Raw genomic sequence first — 21,254 nt, forward strand, 5'->3', positions numbered from 1 at the left:
TGCGGTACTCTTGGCATTGGTGCTCGCCATGAAGATATCGTCTTCGTCTTCTCTGTCGACAGTCCATAAATATGTATGCTCTGCTATAGTCCTTATGAAGTTTTCACTCTTCGTCTGTACTACCTTCTTCCACCTTCCATGCAACCTAAGAATTTCTTTACATACCTCGTCATAGGTCCTTTCAGGCCACCGAGACCTACATAATGCGTGAGCCAACTCATTAGTATGGTGTCATTACAGATGAGTTCGTCCCATGGAACTATCCTATTATCCATCCTTAAATTGGTGGCTAGCCTAAGAAGACATTTTTGTTGGGGAACGTAGTATTTCAAAAAAAATCCTACGATCACACAAAATCTATCTAGGAGAAGCATAGCAACGAGCAGGGAGAGTGTGTTCACGTACCCTCGTAGACCGAAAGAGGAAGCGTTTAGTAACACGGTTGATGTAGTCGAACGTCTTCGCGATCCAACTGATCCAAGTACCGAACGCACGGCACCTCCGCGATCTGCACACATTCAACTCGGTGACGTCCCTCGAACTCTTTATCCAGTTGAGGCCGAGGGAGAGTTTCGTCAGCACGACAGTGTGGTGACGGTGATGATGATGTTACTGGCGCAGGGCTTCGCCTAAGCACTACGACGATATGACCGAGGTATTAACTGTGGAGGGGGGCGCCGCACACGGTTAGAAAGAATTGATGTGTGTTCTAGGGGTGCCCTCCCCACGTATATAAAGAAGGGAGAGGGAGGGAGGCTGCCTAGGGCGCGCCCAAGTAGGAGGAATTCTACTTGGGCCCCTAGTCCAATTCGGCCCCCTTATCATATTTGGACAAGGGGGGAAGGAAGGAGGGGGGAGGGGAAGGAAGTAGGAGTCCTACTTCATACTTTCCTTTTCCTTTCTCCCCACGTGGCTGGCCCTATAGGGGGCACACCAGCCCCTTGTGGGCTGGTGTGTTCCCTTACTTGGCCCATTAAGCCCATATCTTTGCCGGGGTTTGCCCGGAACCCCTTCCGGTGACCCGGTATCACCCGGAATACTTCCGGCATCCGAATATAGCATTCCAATATATGTATATTTACCTCTCGACCATTTCTAGACTCCTCGTCATGTCCGTGATCTCATCCGGGACTCTGAACAAACTTTGGTACATCAAATCACATAACTCATAATACAAATTGTCATTGAACGTTAAGCGTGCGGACCCTACGGGTTCAAGAACTATGTAGACATGACCGAGACACATCTCCGGTCAATAACCAATAGAGAAACCTGGATGCTCATATTGGCTCCTACATATTCTACGAAGATCTTTATCGATCAAACCGCATAACAACATACGTTGTTCCCTTTGTCATCGGTATGCTACTTGCCCAAGATTATATTATCGATATCATCATACCTAGTTCAATCTCGTTACCGGCAAGTCTCTTTACTCGTTCCGTAATGCATCATCCCACAACTAACTCATTAGTCACATTGCTTGCAAGGCTTATAGTGATGAGCATTACCGAGAGGGCCCAGAGATACCTCTCCGATACACTGAGTAACAAATTCTAATCTCGATCTATGCCAACTCAACAAACACCATCAGATACACCTGTAGAGCATCTTTATAATCACCCATTACGTTGTGACGTTTGATAGCACACAAGGTGTTCCTCCGGTATTCGGGAGTTGCATAATCTCACAGTCAGAGGAACATGTATAAGTCAAGATGAAAGCTATAGCAATAAAACTAAACGATCATTTATGCTAAGCTAAAAGGATGGATCATGTCCATCACATCATTCTCTAATGATGTGATCATGTTCATCAAATGACAACACATGTCTATGGTTAGGAAACTTAACCATCTTCGATTAACGAGCTAGTCAAGTAGAGGCATACTAGGGACATTCTGTTTGTCTATGTATTCACACATGTACTAAGTTTCCGGTTAATACAATTCTAGCATGAATAATAAACATTTATCATGATATAAGGAAATATAAATAACAACTTTATTATTGCCTCTAGGGCATATTTTCTTCAGTCCCCCACTTGCACTAGAGTCAATAATCTAGTTCACATCGTCATGTGATTTAACACCAATAGTTGACATCATCATGTGATTTAACACTCTATAGTTCACATCGCTATGTGATCAATACCCAAAGGGTTTACTAGAGTCAATAATCTAGTTCACATCGCCATGTGATTAACACCCAAAGAGTATTAAGGTGTGATCATGTTTTGCTTGTGAGAGAAGTTTAGTCAACGGGTCTGCCATATTCAGATCCGAATGTATTTTGCAAATTTCTATGTCTACAATGCTCTGCATTGAGCTACTCTAGCTAATTTCTCCCACTTTCAATATGTATCTAGATCGAGACTTAGAGTCATCCAGATCAGTGTCAAAGCTTGCATCGACATAACTCTTTACGACGAACTCTTTATCACCTTCATAACCGAGAAACATTTCCTTATTCCACTAAGGATAATTTTGACCGATGTACAGTGATCCACTCCTGGATCACTATTGTACCCTCTTGCTAAACTCGTGGTGAGGTACATAATAGGCCTCGTACACAACATAGCATACTTTATAGAACCTATGACTGAGACATAGGGAATGACTTTTCATTCTCTTTCTATTTTCTGCCATGGTCGGGTTTTGAGTCTTTACTCAACTTCATACCTTGCAACACAGGCAAGAACTCCATCTTTGACTGTTCCATTCTGAACTACTTCAAAAACTTGTCAAGGTATGTACTCATTGAAAAACTTTATCAAGCGTCTTGATCTATCTCTATAGATCTTGATGCTCAATATGTAAGCAGCTTCACCGAGGTCTTTCTTTGAAAAACTCCTTTCAAATACTCCTTTATGCTTTCCAGAAAATTCTACATTATTTCCGATCAACAATATGTCATTCACATATACTTACCAGAAAGGCTGTAGTGCTCCCACTCACTTTCTTGTAAATACAGGCTTCACCGCAAGTCTGTATAAAACTATATGCTTTGATCAACTTATCAAACCGTAAATTCCAACTCCGAGATGCTTGCACCAGTCCATAGATGGATCGCTGGAGCTTGCACATTTTGTTAGCACCTTTAGGATGGACGAAACCTTCTGGTTGCATCATATACAATTCTTCTTTAAGATATCCATTAAGGAATGCAGTTTTGACATCCATTTGCCAAATTTCATAAAATGTGGCAATTGCTAACATGATTCGGACAGACTTTAAGCATCGATACGAGTGAGAAAATCTCATCGTAGTCAACATCTTGAACTTGTAAAAACCCTTTTCGACAAGTCGGTCTTTGTAGATAATAACACTACTATCAGCGTCCATCTTCCTCTTGAACATCCATTTATTCCAATGGCTCGCCGATCATCAGGCAAGTCAATCAAAGTCCATACCTTGTTCTCATACATGGATCACATCTCAGATTTCATGGCCTCGAGCCATTTCGCGGAATCTGGGCTCATCATCGCTTCCTCATAGTTCGTAGGTTTGTCATGGTCTAGTAACATGGCTTTTAGAATAGGATTACTGTACCACTCTGGTGCGTAACGTACTCTAGTTGACCTACGAGGTTCGGTAGTAACTTGATCTGAAATTTCATGATCATCATCATTAACTTCCTCACTAATTGGTGTAGGCATCACTGGAACTGATTTTTGTGATGAACCATTTTCCAATTCGGGAGAAGGTACAACTACCTCATCAAGTTCTACTTTCCTCCCACTCACTTCTTTCGAGAGAAACTCCTTCTCTAGAAAGGATCCATACTTAGCAACAGATAACTTGCCTTCAGATCTGTGATAGAAGGTGTACCCAACAGTCTCCTTTGGGTATCCTATGAAGACGCATTTCTCCGATTTGGATTCGAGCTTATCAGGTTGAAACTTTTTCACACAAGCATCACAACCCCAAACTTTAAGAAACGACAGCTTAGCTTTCTTGCCAAACCACAATTCATATGGTGTCGTCTCAACGGATTTGGATGGTGCCCTATTTAACGTGAATGCTGCTGTCTCTAATGCATAACCCCAAAACGATAGTAGTAATTCGGTAAGAGACATCATAGATCACACCATATCTAATAAAGTATGGTTATGACGTTCGAACACACCATTATGCTGTGGTGTTCCAGGTGGCATGAGTTTGTGAAACTATTCCACATTGTTTTAATTGAAGGCCAAACTCATAACTCAAATATTCGCCTCTGCAATCAGATCATAGAAGCTTTATTTTCTTGTTACAATGATTCTCTACTTCACTTTGAAATTCTTTGAACTTTTCAAATGTTTCAGACTTGTGTTTCGTCAAGTAGATATACCCATATCTGCTTAAATCATCTGTGAAGGTCAGAAAATAATGATACCCCCGCAAGCCTTAACACTCATCGGACCGCATACATCGGTATGTATTATTTTCGATAAGTTAGTGGCTCGCTCCATTGTTTCAGAGAACGGAGTTTTAGTCATCTTGCCCATGAGGCATGGTTCGCAAGCATCAAGTGATTCCAAAAACCCATCAGCATAGAGTTTCTTCATGCTCTTTACACCAATATGACCTAAATGGCAGTGCCACAAATATGTTGCACTATCATTATCAACTTTGCATCTTTTGGCATCAATATTATGAATATGTGTATCACTACGATCGAGATTCAATAAACCATTTATTTTGAGTGTATGACCATAGAAGGTTTTATTCATGTAAATAGAACAACAATTATTCTTTGACTTAAATGAATAACCCTATTGCAATAAACATGATCCAATCATATTCATGCTCAAGGCAAACACCAAATAACATTTATTTTAGGTTCAACACTAATCTCGAAGGTAAAGGGGAGTGTGCGGTGGTGATCTTATCATCCTTGGAATCATTTCCAACACACATCGTCACCTCGCCCTTAACTAGTCTCTATTTATTTTGCAACTCTTGTTTCGAGTTACCACTCTTAGCAACTGAACCAGTATCAAATACTGAGAGGTTGCTATAAACAGTAGTAAAATACACATCAATAACATGTATATCAAATATACATTTATTCACTTTGCCATCCTTCTTATCCACCAAGTATTTGGGGTAATTCCGCTTCCAGTGACCATTCCCTTTGCAGCAGAAGCACTCAGTTCCAGGCTTAGGTCTAGCTTTGGGTTTCGTCACGGGAGTGGAAACTTGCTTGCCATTCTTTCTTGAAGTTCCCTTTCTTTTCCTTTGCCCCTTTTCTTGAAACTAGTGGTCTTGTTAACCATCAACACTTGATGCTCTTTCTTGATTTCTACCTTCGATGATTTTATCATTGCGAAGAGCTCGGGAATCATTTTCGTCATCCCTTGCATATTATAGTTCATCATGAAGTTCTAGTAACTTGGTGATAGTGACTAGAGAACTCTATCAATCATTATCTTATCTGGAAGATTAACTCCCACTTGATTCAACTAATTGTAGTACTCAGACATTCTGAGCACATGCTCACTGGTTGAGCTATTCTCCTCCATCTTTTAGCTATAGAACTTGTTGGAGACTTCATATCTCTCAACTCGGGTATTTGCTTGAAATATTAATTTCAACTCCTGGAACATCTCATATGATCCATGACGTTCAAAACGTCTTTGAAGTCCCGATTCTAAGCCATTAAGCATGGTGCACTAAACTATCAAGTAGTCATCATATTGAGCTAGCCAAACGTTCATAACGTCTGCATCTGCTCCTGCAATAGGTCTGTCACCTAGCGGTGCATCAAGGACATAATTCTTCTGTGCAGCAATGAGGATAAACCTCAGATCACGGATCCAATCCGCATCATTGCTACTAACATCTTTCAACACAATTTTCTCTAGGAACATATCAAAATAAACACAGGGAAGCAAAAACGCGAGCCATTGATCTACAACATAATTTGCAAAATACTACCAGGAATAAGTTCATGATAAATTTAAAGTTCAATTAATCATATTACTTAAGAACTCCCACTTAGAAAGACATCCCTCTAATCTTCTAAGTGATCACGTGATCCAAATCAACTAAACCATGTCCGATCATCACGTGAGATGGAGTAGTTTCAATGGTGAACATCACTATGTTGATCATATCTACTATATGATTCACGCTCTACCTTTCGGTCTCCGTGTTCCGAGGCCATATCTGTATATGCTTGGCTCGTCAAGTATAACCTGAGTATTCCGCGTGTGCAACTGTTTTGCACCCGTTGTATTTGAACGTAGAGCCTATCACACCCGATCATCACGTGGTGTCTCAGCACGAAGAACTTTCGCAACGGTGCATACTCAGGGAGAACACTTCTTGATAATTAGTGAGAGATCATCTTATAATGCTACCGTCAATCAAAGCAAGATAAGATGCATAAAAGATAAACATCACATGCAATCAATATAAGTGATATGATATGGCCACCATCATCTTGTGCTTGTGATCTCCATCTTCGAAGCACCGTCATGATCACCATCGTTACCGGCGCGACACCTTGATCTCCATCGTAGCATCGTTGTCGTCTCGCCAATCTTATGCTTCCACGACTATCGCTACCGCTTAGTGATAAAGTAAAGCATTACAGCACGATTGCATTGCATACAATAAAGCGACAACCATATGGCTCCTGCCAGTTGCCGATAACTCGGTTACAAAACATGATCATCTCATACAATAAAATTTAGCATCATGTCTTGACCATATCACATCACAACATGCCCTACAAAAACAAGTTAGACGTCCTCTACTTTGTTGTTGCAAGTTTTACGTGGCTGCTACGGGCTTAAGCAAGAACCAATCTTACCTACACATCAAAACCACAACGATAGTTTGTCAAGTTGGTGCTGTTTTAACCTTCGCAGGACCCGGCGTAGCCACACTCGGTTCAACTAAACTTGGAGGAACTATCACCCACTAGCCACCTTTGTGCAAAGCAAGTCGGGAGAACCGGTCTCGTGTAAGCGTACGCGTAATGTCGGTCCGGGCCGCTTCGTCCAACAATACCATCGAACCAAAGTATGACATGTTGGTAAGCAGTATGACTTATATCGCCCACAACTCACTTGTGTTCTACTTGTGCATATAACATCAACACATAAAACCTAGGCTCGGATGCCACTGTTGGGTAACGTAGTAATTTCAAAAAATTTCCTACGCACACGCAAGATCATGGTGATGCATAGCAACGAGAGGGGAGAGTGTGATCTACGTACCCTTGTAGATCGACAACGGAAGCGTTAGCACAACGTGGTTGATGTAGTCGTACGTCTTCACGGCCCGACCGATCAAGCACCGAAACTACGGCACCTCCGAGTTCTAGCACACGTTCAGCTCGATGACGATCCCCGAACTCTGATCCAGCAAAGTGTCGGGGAAGAGTTCCGTCAGCACGACGGCGTGGTGACGATCTTGATGTACTACCGTCGCAGGGCTTCGCCTAAGTACCGCTACAATATTATCGAGGACTATGATGGAAGGGGGCACCGCACACGGCTAAGAATATGATCACGTGGATCAACTTGTGTCTCTAGGGGTGCTCCCTGCCTCCGTATATAAAGGATCAAAGGGGGGGGGTGCGGCCGGCCAGGAGAGGGCGCGCCAGGAGGAGTCCTACTCCCTTCGGGAGTAGGATTCCCCCCTTTCCTAGTTGGAATAGGATTCGGGAGGGGGGGAAAGAGGAGAGAGAGAAGGAAGGGGGGCGCCGGCCCCCTCTCCTTGTCCTATTCGGACTAGGGGGGAGGGGCGCGCGGCCCAGCCCTGGCCACCTCTCCTCTCTTCCACTAAAGCCCACTAAGGCCCATATACCTCCCGGGGGGTTCCGATAACCTCCCGGTACTCCGGTAAAATCCCGATTTCACCCGGAACACTTCCGATATCCAAATATAGGCTTCCAATATATCAATCCTTATGTCTCGACCATTTCAAGACTCCTCGTCATGTCCGTGATCACATCCAGGACTCCGAACAAACTTCGGTACATCAAAATGCATAAACTCATAATATAACTGTCATCAAAACCTTAAGCATGCGGACCCTACGGGTTCGAGAACAATGTAGACATGACCGAGACACGTCTCCGGTCAATAACCAATAGCGGAACCTGGATGCTCATATTGGCTCCTACATATTCTACGAAGATCTTTTATCGGTCAGACCGCATAACAACATACGTTGTTCCCTTTGTCATTGGTATGTTACTTGCCCGAGATTCGATTGTCGGTATCTCAATACCTAGTTCAATCTCGTTACCGGCAAGTCTCTTTACTCGTTCCGTAATACATCATCTCACAACTAACTCATTAGTTGCAATGCTTGCAAGGCTTATGTGATGTGCATTACCGAGAGGGCCCAGAGATACCTCTCCGACAATCGGAGTGACAAATCCTAATCTCGAAATACGCCAACCCAACATGTACCTTTGGAGACACCTGTAGAGCTCCTTTATAATCACCCAGTTACATTGTGACGTTTGGTAGCACACAAAGTGTTCCTCCGGCAAACGGGAGTTGCATAATCTCATAGTCATAGGAACATGTATAAGTCATGAAGAAAGCAATAGCAACATACTAAACGATCGAGTGCTAAGCTAATGGAATGGGTCATGTCAATCACATCATTCTCCTAATGATGTGATCCCGTTAATCAAATAACAACTCTTTTGTTTATGGTTAGGAAACATAACCATCTTCGATTAACGAGCTAGTCAAGTAGAGGCATACTAGTGACACTCTGTTTGTCTATGTATTCACACATGTATTATGTTTCCGGTTAATACAATTCTAGCATGAATAATAAACATTTATCATGATATAAGGAAATAAATAATAACTTTATTATTGCCTCTAGGGCATATTTCCTTCATTAGATGGTGCCCTATTTAACGTGAATGTAGTTGTCTCTAATACATAACCCCAAAACGATAGTGGTAAATTGGTAAGAGACATCATAGATCGCACCATATCTAATAAAGTACGGTTACGACGTTCGGACACACCATTACACTGTGGTGTTCCAGGTGGCGTGAGTAGTGAAACTATTTCACATTGTTTTAACTGAAGGCCAAACTCGTAACTCAAATATTTTACTTTTGCGATCATATCGTAGAAACTTTTATTTTTGTTATGATGATTCTCCACTTCACTCTGAATTTTTTTGAACTTTTCAAATGTTTCAGACTTGTGTTTCATCAAGTAGATATACTCATATCTGCTCAAATCATATGTGAAGATCAGAAAATAATGATACCTGCCGCGAGCCTCAATATTCATTGGACCACATACAACAGTATGTATGATTTCCAATAAATCTGTTGCTCGCTCCATTGTTCCGGAGAACAGAGTCTTAGTCATCTTGCCCATGAGGCATGGTTCGCAAGCATCAACTATTTCATAATCAAGTGATTCCAAAAGCCCATCAGCATGGATTTTCTTCATGCGCTTTACACCAATATTACCTAAACGGCAGTGCCACAAATAAGTTGCACTATCATTATTAACTTTGCATCTTTTGGCTTCAATATTATGAAAATGTGTATCACCACGATCGAGATCCAACAAACCATTTTCATTGGGTGTATGACCATAGGAGGTTTTATTCATGTAAACAGAACAACAATTATTCTCTAACTTACATGAATAACCATATTGCAATAAACATGATCCAATCATATTTATGCTCAACGCAAACACTAAATAACATTTATTTTAGGTTTAACACTAATCCCGAAAGCATAGGGAGTGTGTGATGATGATCATATCAATCTTGGAACCATTTCCAATACACATCGTCACTTCACCCTTAACTAGTCTCTGTTCATTCTGCAACTCCTGTTTCGAGCTACTATTCTTAGCAACTTAACTAGTATCAAATACTAAGGGGTTGCTATAAACACTAGTAAATTACACATCAATAACATGTATATCAAATATACCTATGTTCACTTTGCCATCCTTCTTATCCGCCAATTACTTGGGGTAGTTCCACTTCCAGTGACCAGTCCCTTTGCAATAGAAGCACTCTGTTTCAGTCTTAGGTCCAGACTTGGGTTTTTTCACTTGAGCAGCAACTAGCTTGCCGTTCTTCTTGAAGTTCCCCTTTCTTCCCATTGTCAATATACTTGAAACTAGTGGTTTTGTTTACCATCAACACTTGATGCTTTTCTTGATTTCTACCTTCGTCGATTTTAGCATCACGAAGAGCTTGGGAATCGTTTCCGTTATCCCTTGCATATTATAGTTCATCACGAAGTTCTACTAACTTGGTGATGATGACTAGAGAATTCTGTCAATCACTATTTTATCTGGAAAATTAACTCCCACTTGATTCAAGCGATTGGTAGTACCCAGACAATCTGAGCACATGCTCACTGCTTGAGCTATTCTCCTCCATCTTTTAGCTATAGAACTTGTTGGAGACTTCATATCTCTCAACTCGGGTATTTGCTTGAAATATTAACTTCAACTCCTGGAACATCTCATATGGTCCATGACGTTTAAAACGTCTTTGAAGTCCCGATTCTAAGCCGTTTAAGCATGGTGCACTAAACTATCAAATAGTCATCATATTGAGCTAGCCAAACGTTCATAACATCTGCATCTGCTCCTGCAATAGGTTTGTCACCTAGCGGTGCATCAAGGACATAATTCTTCTGTGCAGCAATGAGGATAAACCTCAGATCACGGATCCAATCCGCATCATTGCTACTAACATCTTTCAACTTAGTTTTCTCTAGGAACATATCAAAAATAAAACAGGGGAGCTAAACGCGAGCTATTGAGCTACAACATAGATATGCTAATACTACCAGGAGTAAGTTCATGATAAATTTAAGTTCAATTAATCATATTACTTAAGAACTCCCACTTAGATAGACATCCCTCTAATCCTCTAAGTGATCACGTGATCCATATCAACTAAACCATGTCCGATCATCACGTGAGATGGAGTAGTTTCAATGGTGAACATCGCTATGTTGATCATATCTACTATATGATTCACGCCCGACCTTTCGGTCTCAGTGTTCCGAGGCCATATTTGTTATATGCTAGGCTCGTCAAGTTTAACCTGAGTATTCCGCGTGTGCAACTGTTTTGCACCCGTTGTATTTGAACGTAGAGCCTATCACACCCGATCATCACGTGGTGTCTCAGCATGAAGAACTTTCGCAACGGTGCATACTCGGGGAGAACACTTGTACCTTGATAATTAGTGAGAGATCATCTTATAAAGCTACAGTCAAACTAAGCAAAATAAGATGTATAAAAGATAAACATCACATGCAATCAAAATATGTGACATGATATGGCCATTATCATCTTGTGCTTTTGATCTCCATCTCCAAAGCATCGTCATGATTTCCATCGTCACCAGCATGACACCATGATCTCCGTCATCTTGATCTATATCAATGTGTCGTCACATGGTCGTCTCGCCAACTATTGCTCTTGCAACTATTGCTATCGCATAGCGATAAAGTAAAGCAATTATTTGGCGCTTGCATCTTATGCAATAAAGAGACAACCATAAGTCTTCTGCCAGTTGCCGATAACTTCAACAAAACATGATCATCTTATACAAAAACTTATATCTCATCACGTCTTGACCATATCACATCACAACATGCTCTGCAAAAACAAGTTAGACGTCCTCTAGTTTGTTGTTGCAAGTTTTACTTGGTTGCTACGGGCTGAGCAAGAACCGTTCTTACCTACGCATCAAAACCACAATGGTAGTTTGTCAAGTTAGTGTTGTTTTAACCTTCTCAAGGACCAGGCATAGCCACACTCGGTTCAACTAAAGTTGGAGAAACTGACACCCGCTAGTCACCTGTGTGCATAGCACGGCGGTAAAACCAGTCTCACGTAAGCGTACGCGTAATGTCGGTCCGGGCCGCTTCATCCAACAATACCGCCAAACCTAAGTGTAACATGCTGGTAAGCAGTATGACTTATATCACCCAGAACTCACTTGTGTTCTACTCGTGCATATTACATCAACACATAAAACCTGGCTCGGATGCCACTGTTGGGGAACGTAGTAATTTCAAAAAAAAAATTCCTACGCACACGCAAGATCATGGTGATGCATAGCAACGAGAGGGGAGAGTGTCTCCACGTACCCTCGTAGACCGAAAGCGGAAGCGTTAGAACAACGCGGTTGATGTAGTCGTACGTCTTCACGATCCGACCGATCAAGTACCGAACACACGGCACCTCCGAGTTCAACACACGTTCAGCCCGATGATGTCCCTCGAACTCCGATCCAGCCGAGTGTTGAGGGATAGTTTCGTCAGCACGATGGTGTGGTGACGATGATGATGTTCTACCGACGCAGGGCTTCGCCTAAGCACCGCTACAGTATTATCGAGGTGGACTATGGTGGAGGGGGGCACCGCACATGGCTAAAAGATCAACTGATCAATTGTTGTGTCTCTAGGGTGCCCCCTGCCCCCGTATATAAAGGAGCAAGGGGGGTGCAGCCGGCTAGGACTCCCTCCCTTTTTCCTAGTTGGATTAGGACTTGGGGGGAAAGTGGAGGAGAAGAAGGAAAGGGGGGAGCCGCCCCCTCTCCTTGTCCTATTCGGACTAGGGGGGAGGGGCGCGTGACCCTTGCCCTGGCTGCCTCTCCTCTCTTCCACTAAGGCCCACTATGGCCCATTAACTTCCCGGGGGGTTCCGGTAACCTCGCGGTACTCCGGTAAAATCCCGATTTCACCCGGAACACTTCCGATATCCAAACATAGGCTTCCAATATATCAATCTTCATGTCTCATCCATTTCGAAACTCCTCGTCATGTCCGTGATCACGTCCGGGACTCCGAACAACCTTCGGTACATCAAAACATATAAACTCATAATATAATTGTCATCGAAACGTTAAGCGTGTGGACCCTATGGGTTCGAGAACTATGTAGACATGACCGAGACACGTCTCCGGTCAATAACCAATAGCGGAACCTAGATGCTCATATTGGCTCCCACATATTCTATGAAGATCTTTATCAGTCAGACCGCATAGCAACATACGTTGTTCCCTTTGTCATCAGTATGTTACTTGCCCGAGATTCGATCGTCAGTATCTCAATACCTAGTTCAATCTCGTTACCAGCAAGTCTCTTTACTCGTTTCGTAATACATCATCCCGCAACTAACTCATTAGTTGCAATGCTTGCAAGGCTTAAGTGATGTGCATTACCGAGAGGGCCCAGAGATACCTCTCCGACAATCGGAGTGACAAATCCTAATCTCGAAATACGCCAACCCAACAAGTACCTTCGGAGACACCTGTAGAGCACCTTTATAATCACCCAGTTACGTTGTGACGTTTGGTAGCACACAAAGTGTTCCTCCAGTAAACGGGAGTTGCATAATCTCATAGTCATAGGAACATGTATAAGTCATGAAGAAAGCAATAGGAACATACTAAACGATCGGGTGCTAAGCTAACGGAATGGGTCAAGTCAATCACATCATTCTCCTAATGATGTGATCCCGTTAATCAAATGACAATCCATGTCAATGGCTAGGAAACTTAACCATCTTTGATCAACGAGCTAGTCAAGTAGAGGCATATTAGTGACATACTGTTTGTCTATGTATTCACACATGTATTATGTTTCCGGTTAATACAATTCTAGCATGAATAATAAACATTTATCATGATATAAGGAAATAAATAATAACTTTATTATTGCCTCTAGGGCATATTTCCTTAAAATAAGATGCATAAAAGATAAACATCACATGCAATCAAAATATGTGACATGATATGGCCATCGTCATCTTGTGCCTTTGATCTCCATCTCCAAAGTACCGCCATGATCTCCATCGTCACCGGCATGACACCATGATCTCCATCATCTTGATCTTTATCAACATGTCGTCACATGGTTGTATCGCCAAATATTGCTTTTGCAACTATTGCTATCGCATAGCGATAAAGTAAAGCAATTGTATGGTGCTTGCATCTTATGCAATAAAGAGACAACCATAAGGCTCCTGCCGGTTGTCGATAACTTTAACAAAACATGATTATCTCATACAACAATTTATATCTCATCACATCTTGACCATATCACATCACAACATGCCCTGCAAAAACAAGTTAGACGTCCTCTACTTTGTTGTTGCAAGTTTTACGTGGCTGCTACGGGCTTCCAGCAAGAACCTTTCTTACCTACGCATCACAACGATTTTTCGTCAAGTGTGTTGTTTTAACCTTCAACAAGGACCGGGCGTAGTCAAACTCGATTCAACTAAAGTTGGAGAAACAGACACCCGCCAGCCACCTATGTGCAAAGCACATTGGTAGAACCAGTCTCATGAACGCAGTCATGTAATGTCGGTCCGGCCCACTTCATCCAACAATACCGTTGAATCAAAGTAAGACATTGTTGGTAAGCAATATGCCTATTATCGCCCACAACTCTTTGTGTTCTACTCGTGCATATAACATCTACGCATAGACCTGGCTCGGATGCCACTGTTAGGGAATGTAGTATTTCCAAAAAAATCCTACGATCACGCAAGATCTATCTAGGAGAAGCATAGCAACAAGCGGGGAGAGTGTGTCCACGTACCCTCGTAGACCGAAAGCGAAAGCGTTTAGTAACGCGGTTGATGTAGTCGAACATCTTCGCGATCAAACCAATCCAAGTACCGAACGCACGGCACCTCCGTGATGTGCACATGTTCAGCTTAGTGACGTCCCTCGAACTCTTGATCCAGTTGAGGCCGAGGGAGAGTTTCGTCAGCACGATGGCGTGGTGACGGTGATGATGATGTTACCGGCGCAGAGCTTCGCCTAAGCACTATGACGATATGACCGAGGTGTTAACTGTGGAGGGGGGACGTCACACACGGCTAGGAACAATTGATGTTTGTTCTAGGGGTGCCCTCCCCACGTATATAAAGGAGGGAGAGGGAGGGAGGCAGCCTAGGGCGCGCCCAAGTAGGAGGAATCCTACTTGGGCCCCTAGTCCAATCCGCCCCCCTTACCATATTTGGACAAGGGGGAAAAGGAAGGAGGGGGAGGGGAAGGAAGTAGGAGTCCTACTTCATACATTCCTTTTCCTCCTCTCCTTTTCCTTTCTCCCCACGTGGCTGGCCCTATAGGAGGCGCCACCAGCCTCTTGTGGGCTGGTGTGTTTCCTTACTTGGCCCATTAAGCCCGTATCTTTGTCGGGGTTTGCCCGGAACCCCTTCCGGTGACCCGGTATCACCCAGAACACTTCCGGTGTCCGAATATAGCCTTCCAATATATGAATTTTTACCTCTCGACCATTTCGAGACTCGTCATGTCCGTGATCTCATCCAGGACTCCGAACAAACTTCGGTACATCAAATCACATAACTCATAATACAAATCGTCATCGAACGTTAAGCGTGCGGACCCTACGGGTTTGAGAACTATTTAGACATGACTGAGACACATCTTCGGTCAATAACCAATAGCGGAACCTGGATGCTCATATTGGCTCCTATATATTCTACGAAGATCTTTATCGGTCAAACCGCATAACAACATACGTTGTTCCCTTTGTCATTGGTATGTTACTTGCCCTAGATACGATCATCAGTATCATCATACCTAGTTCAATATCGTTACCGGCAAGTCTTTACTCGTTCTGTAATGCATCATCCCGCAACTAACTCATTAGTCACATTGCTTGCAAGACTTATAGTGATGAGCATTACCGAGAGGGCCCAGAGATACCTTTTCGATACACGGAATGACAAATCCTAATCTCAATCTATGCCAACTCAACAAACACCATCAGAGACACATGTAAAGCATCTTTATAATCACACCATTACATTGTGATGTTTGATAGCACACAAGGTATTCCTTCGGCATTCGGGAGTTGCATAATCTCATAGTCAGAGGAACATGTATAAGTCATGATGAAAGCAATAGCAACAAAACTAAATGATCGTTTATGCTAAGCTAACGGATGGGCATGTCCATCACATCATTCTCTAATGATGTGATCCCGTTCATCAAATGGCAACACATGTCTATGGTTAGGAAACGTAACAATCTTTGATTAACGAGCTAGTCAAGTAGAGGCATACTAGGGACACTATGTTTGTCTATGTATTCACACATGTACTAAGTTTTCGGTTAATACAATTCTAGAATGAATAATAAACATTTATCATGATATAAGGAAATATAAATAACAACTTTATTATTGCATCTAGGGCATGTTTCCTTTAATTTTCTCATCCCAGGGTGAAAACTACGATCAAAAGAATAACTGGACATCTCGACTACACTAAACTTCATTGCGTATCCACCTCTGTGTGAAGGGCGTTTTATAGGTAGAGAGGAGAAAATGGCGGGAAAGAACGACTGCGGTATGGAAGGAAAGGGTTGGCGGGAACTTATGACGGGAAATGGGTGACGGGAAAATATGGAGGGAAAATATTGAGGGAAAGGGTTGCGCGAAAATGTATCTTTTCAGTGTCTAAGATGGCCGAAAAGTACTCTTTGATCAGCAGTAGGCCGAAAAGTCCCTGGGGCCCACCTTTTCGCGTGAACGGGAAGCCGAAGCTGCATGGCTGCGCTCTTTCGCTTATGTTAGGCCGAAATGGTATTTCTTTTTTTGAATTTTGACTTATGAATGTTGTGCAACCATTGGGAAAAAGTGAGGATGGTGGGGACCGAACCCTGGTCACCTGTCTAGAAGTGCAAGGCCGTAGACACTTGGCTAGTTGTGCTTTTGTTTTATCTAGAGGTATCGCATCTATAAAATACGAACTGTGACAGCCACTTTGGAAATAAAAACGAATCGTTTTCTTCACTTATACGTGGCATAGTGGGTAATTTATAGCAAAATTTAGGGTTATTTTTTAGACGGACGACCAGAAACAATAGCCCCGGGTAGATTGTAGCGACAACCAGAATTGTTCATGATCTATTCTAATGCTAGATTATTAGCTGTACAACATCATTGTTGGTTCATTCAAATAGTTCTGTCTTATCTTGTTGATTTGGACAGTTCTTACAAAGCATTAAACTAACTTCGGATATCAGCCTTGCTTGATCATAACGGATTTAGTGTTATTTTTGGGTGCATGTCTCCTCAACAAAACAACATACTGATTTTGTGTGCAAACTTGCTCATGGTGAATATGTGTAGGAAGACGATCTCATTGGAGGAGATCCTGAAGATCGACATGAAGTCGTTGTGTAAGGACCATCTTCCTAAAAAGAACGATATGATATTTCCACCTCGCTCGATGCAACTGGAAAGGAAGTAAGAAGTGTAGTTTTTGTACTAATGACGAGGCAATCAAACACCTCTTCTTTTAATGCAAGTTTGCGCGCTCTACATTGTTAGTCATCTAAAAAGCATCAAATTTGTATCCACCAACAAGTGTTTCCAATAATATGGCCACTGGCTTGATGGAATACCAAATACGTTTAGCATGCTAATACAGGTGGGAGGGTCAGCCTTACTATGGTCGCTTTGGCTAGGTAGAAATGATTGTGTTTTTAATGGCAAAATATATTCTTCTATGCAGGTTATTTACCGTTGTACGCACCGGCTTCGTAAGTGGTCTATTATGCACGGAATGAGTACAAATCGCTATTCAAGGCGGTGTGTATGCGGTTGGAGTGGGGTGGCCAGGGGGGTTGGCAGCACAATCTCCGAATCAGATCACCTTCTCCGTCGACATAGGCATAGTTTCGGTCTCATATGGCTTTACTGTTGCCACTTTCTCATTTTTTACATTCTTTGTCAGATTGTTCATGTGATGACCGTGTGCATTTTAGCTATGCATAGGCCGGGTGTCCTTCTTATGCTTTGTAAGCACTAGATGCTACATTTTGAGTTAATAAAAGCATCCTTTATCGAAAAAAGTTGTGTGTTTTAAGAATATATTGGGATGTACCTTTTATATTATAACACTATAATATGAAGTTATGTTTCTAGATATTTCCCTTTTCACATGAGCTGAGGCACCGTTTTATTTGAAAATATTTTTTAATTAAAATTCGTGAATAGACCACATGATGTTCCATGTGTCTAAATTGCACTTTAGCTCAAAATAGCAAGCTGCAGAGGAGATGTGAGGATAATTGTCCAAAAAATAGAAGAAAATTGTCTATGAAAATTGTACATGTATCATGGTCCAAGCCTGTGAAGGAATTGCTCATTTTTTAAACCAAATAGCCGTGTGCCTCGTGCCGGATATTGCATTGTTGGATGGGACAAATAACATTTCTTTGTATCAAATTCGTTAAGCTGTGCATAATCAATCGTATTCTCCCCCGTTGAGACGCACGGACAGATGTGCTATATTAATAAAATGGGAACTACTTTTGCCCGTCCATCATTAAAAATACCCCTGGAGTTGTAAATAATTACCCACCATGTCATCGATAAGTGAAAAAAAGGTCATTAAAATTGCAGACGGCTTCAGTTTATTAATAGTAATCCCCTGTAATACATCACAAGTGCGTGAGAGGCGCAGTGGTATTCCCGTTTCTCTCTTTTTCTCCTAATGTCACTAATGCTGGTAGGCGTAGGATATTACTGCCTCGCCCAAAAGTCACTTAGCAGATGGGCTGCACAATGTTTCAGTTTCAGCCCAGCTGTTCTATTTTTATTCTTTCTAGGACAAATTCAAAAGTTAATAAAACATAACTTTCAAACCCTAACTCCAAATCTAACATGTTATATATGGAAATCCCTTAAAAAGATGTGTAGATTTCAAATATGCTATTATAGTGATCATTTCTAAAATTCCATTTACGATCCAAGCTTAATTAATATATTTTTAAATGGGGTATTTTGAAAATGCCAGCTTAACGTTGATATTTCTGTTGTCAAATAAATTGCAAACATCTTGAGTACACTTCAAAAATCATCAAACCTTATGCTTTTTGCGCAACACCACTTATCATGTTGTTTGTCGTGTGGCATCGTGAAAGATTTCAACGAATTCACCGATGTTGTCAGGTGTGAGTATGAGGGATGATTTTTTTTTTCATTGCAACGCACGGGCATGTTTAGCTAGAAAAGGGGCTATTGCTTCTTGTGGTACGTCACCGAAATTGACTTCAAAGTTGTAAAATATTACCCACCGATGCCACCTATAAGTGATAGAAGACGTTTCACACAAGAGAATCCTCGCCTAGGCTGGCCCATGCTGTAGGAACCTCCTATACTGCGCTCTGAGCGCTGGGAGAAGACATAGCCCACCCGTTTGGGCCGGCCCATGTCTGGGCTGCCTGTTTTTTTGTAAAACAAATCTATTTTCTGTTTTCCTTTTTTGTTTTCGTTTTGATTACTTTATTTAAATATATTTGGACTTCAAAAAAGTTCCGAAATTTAAAAAAATGAGAATATTGAAATGAAATGTTTAATAAATCATAAAATATTTGTGGATTCAAAACATGTTCAAGATTTTATACAAATTTTGCTTATTCAGAAAATATACGGAATTTTGAAAACAAAATTTCAGGAAATCAAAACATGTTCATCCTTTTTTATTAAGTTCGCGTACTAAAAAATGTTAATTGAACAAAATGTCGCCTATTCAAAAATGTTCATGAATTGAAAAATATCCTAAAAATATAAAAATTGTTGGTGACTTACAAATAGTTTAATGATTCACAAAACGTGCGCTGATTCAAAAAATGATCATGCATTTCAAAAAATGTTTGTTAAACCAAAAAAATGTTCGTGAATTTCAAAAGTTGTTCCACCAATTTTCAAAACAATGTTTGTCGATTCTAGAAATGGTCGCCTATGGTAGAAATTTGTTAATTTTTTTTGCATATAATACAAAAATTTCATGAATTGAAAAGATGTTCTTGATTTTAGAAAATGTTCAAAAGTTTGTAAAAGTGATCATGAATTTGAAAAATGTTCATGATTTCAAAAAACTTTAGGAGTTTAATTGTTTTTCAAAATTTGAGGAAATTAAGAGCGATAGTGTATTTTCATGATGCAACAAAATGTGATCATGGTCGTTGGAGATTATGGTTTTTTTTTCTTTCGTTGTAACGCATGGGCCCATTTGCTAGTAACAGCACATCTGTCGCGGCAGGTACTGAACGCCACTTCCCACCCACCTCGCTCTCTATCGCCAGCACAGTTCGCACGTCTCACAATGCAAAACGACAAAACTGACTCTTTTTATAAAGTTTAACACAAAATGATCCAATTTGAAATAATTTCATAAAATGGCCCTTTGGCATTGACGCCCGGTCTCAAGGCGCCAACATGACGCCCTGGTCCAAGGCGCCATGGAGTCAGAGCTAAATGCATCACGCCCCCAAATCGGGGCGCCATGCACGCACTATGCTTCGCCGCAAGCAAGGCTATCACGGAAGCACACAGGCAGGCACCTTAATTGATTTGTTCTCAATCAGTGTCACATGCACGTATTGCCGCAGCTTACCGTGAACCTCCTGACTTGGACTAGCTTGCCGTGGTGATTTCATTAGGGGGGCATGACCAACCACGCAGTGTAGCCTGTGTAGGACAGGCATCGATCGGGTCTCCAGATATATATGTGTCCATGCCGACGAGCGTACGTGTGCTTATGTATGTATAGGCACTAGTAGAAAAAGAGCCATTTGTTCCGATTTGTAAAGGCCATTTGTTTCGATTGTTGAACCGGGATTAAAGAGTCGTTACTAAAGGCCTATGCCTTTAGTCTTGTTCTTACACGAACCGGGACAGATGAGTCTCCACGTGGCCGGTGAGGCGAGCCCAGGCAGGAGGCCCTTTGGTTTCGGTTGGTGGCACCAACTAGGACCAATATGCATCCACGCGTCAGCAGCTCGCAGGAGTTGAGTTTTTTGTTTTTTTTAAAGGGTGGGTTTTGGGGGGTTAATTTAGGTGTTTCATATATATCTCTACTTCTAATAGAGGACTTCGTACGTCGTTCGTTCGTTCGTTACCTCCCTCCCACACCGATCGAAGGATTTGCCTACACATCGATTGTTTCCCTCCCACAGATTTTCTTCCAAAAACCGCACGCAACTTGCATCCACCCGGTTTATGGCGTCAAAAAATTGCCCGTAGCGCTTCTTCATTATCAATGGATCCCACCAATTACGCTCCTTCCAATTACGTCTCCTGTCCACCGTTTCCTCTCCTTCCAAGTTTTAACCAAGTATATCCCAAAGTATATCCTGATGGAAAAATCAGAATGCTATACCCCTTTCCCTAATAACAACACGTATATCCCAAGAAAATTTGAACACAATCCTAATTGACTCGACGGATTGACTT

Source organism: Triticum urartu, chromosome 5, assembly GCF_003073215.2.
Source record: "Triticum urartu cultivar G1812 chromosome 5, Tu2.1, whole genome shotgun sequence".
Classification (NCBI taxonomy): domain Eukaryota; kingdom Viridiplantae; phylum Streptophyta; class Magnoliopsida; order Poales; family Poaceae; genus Triticum; species Triticum urartu.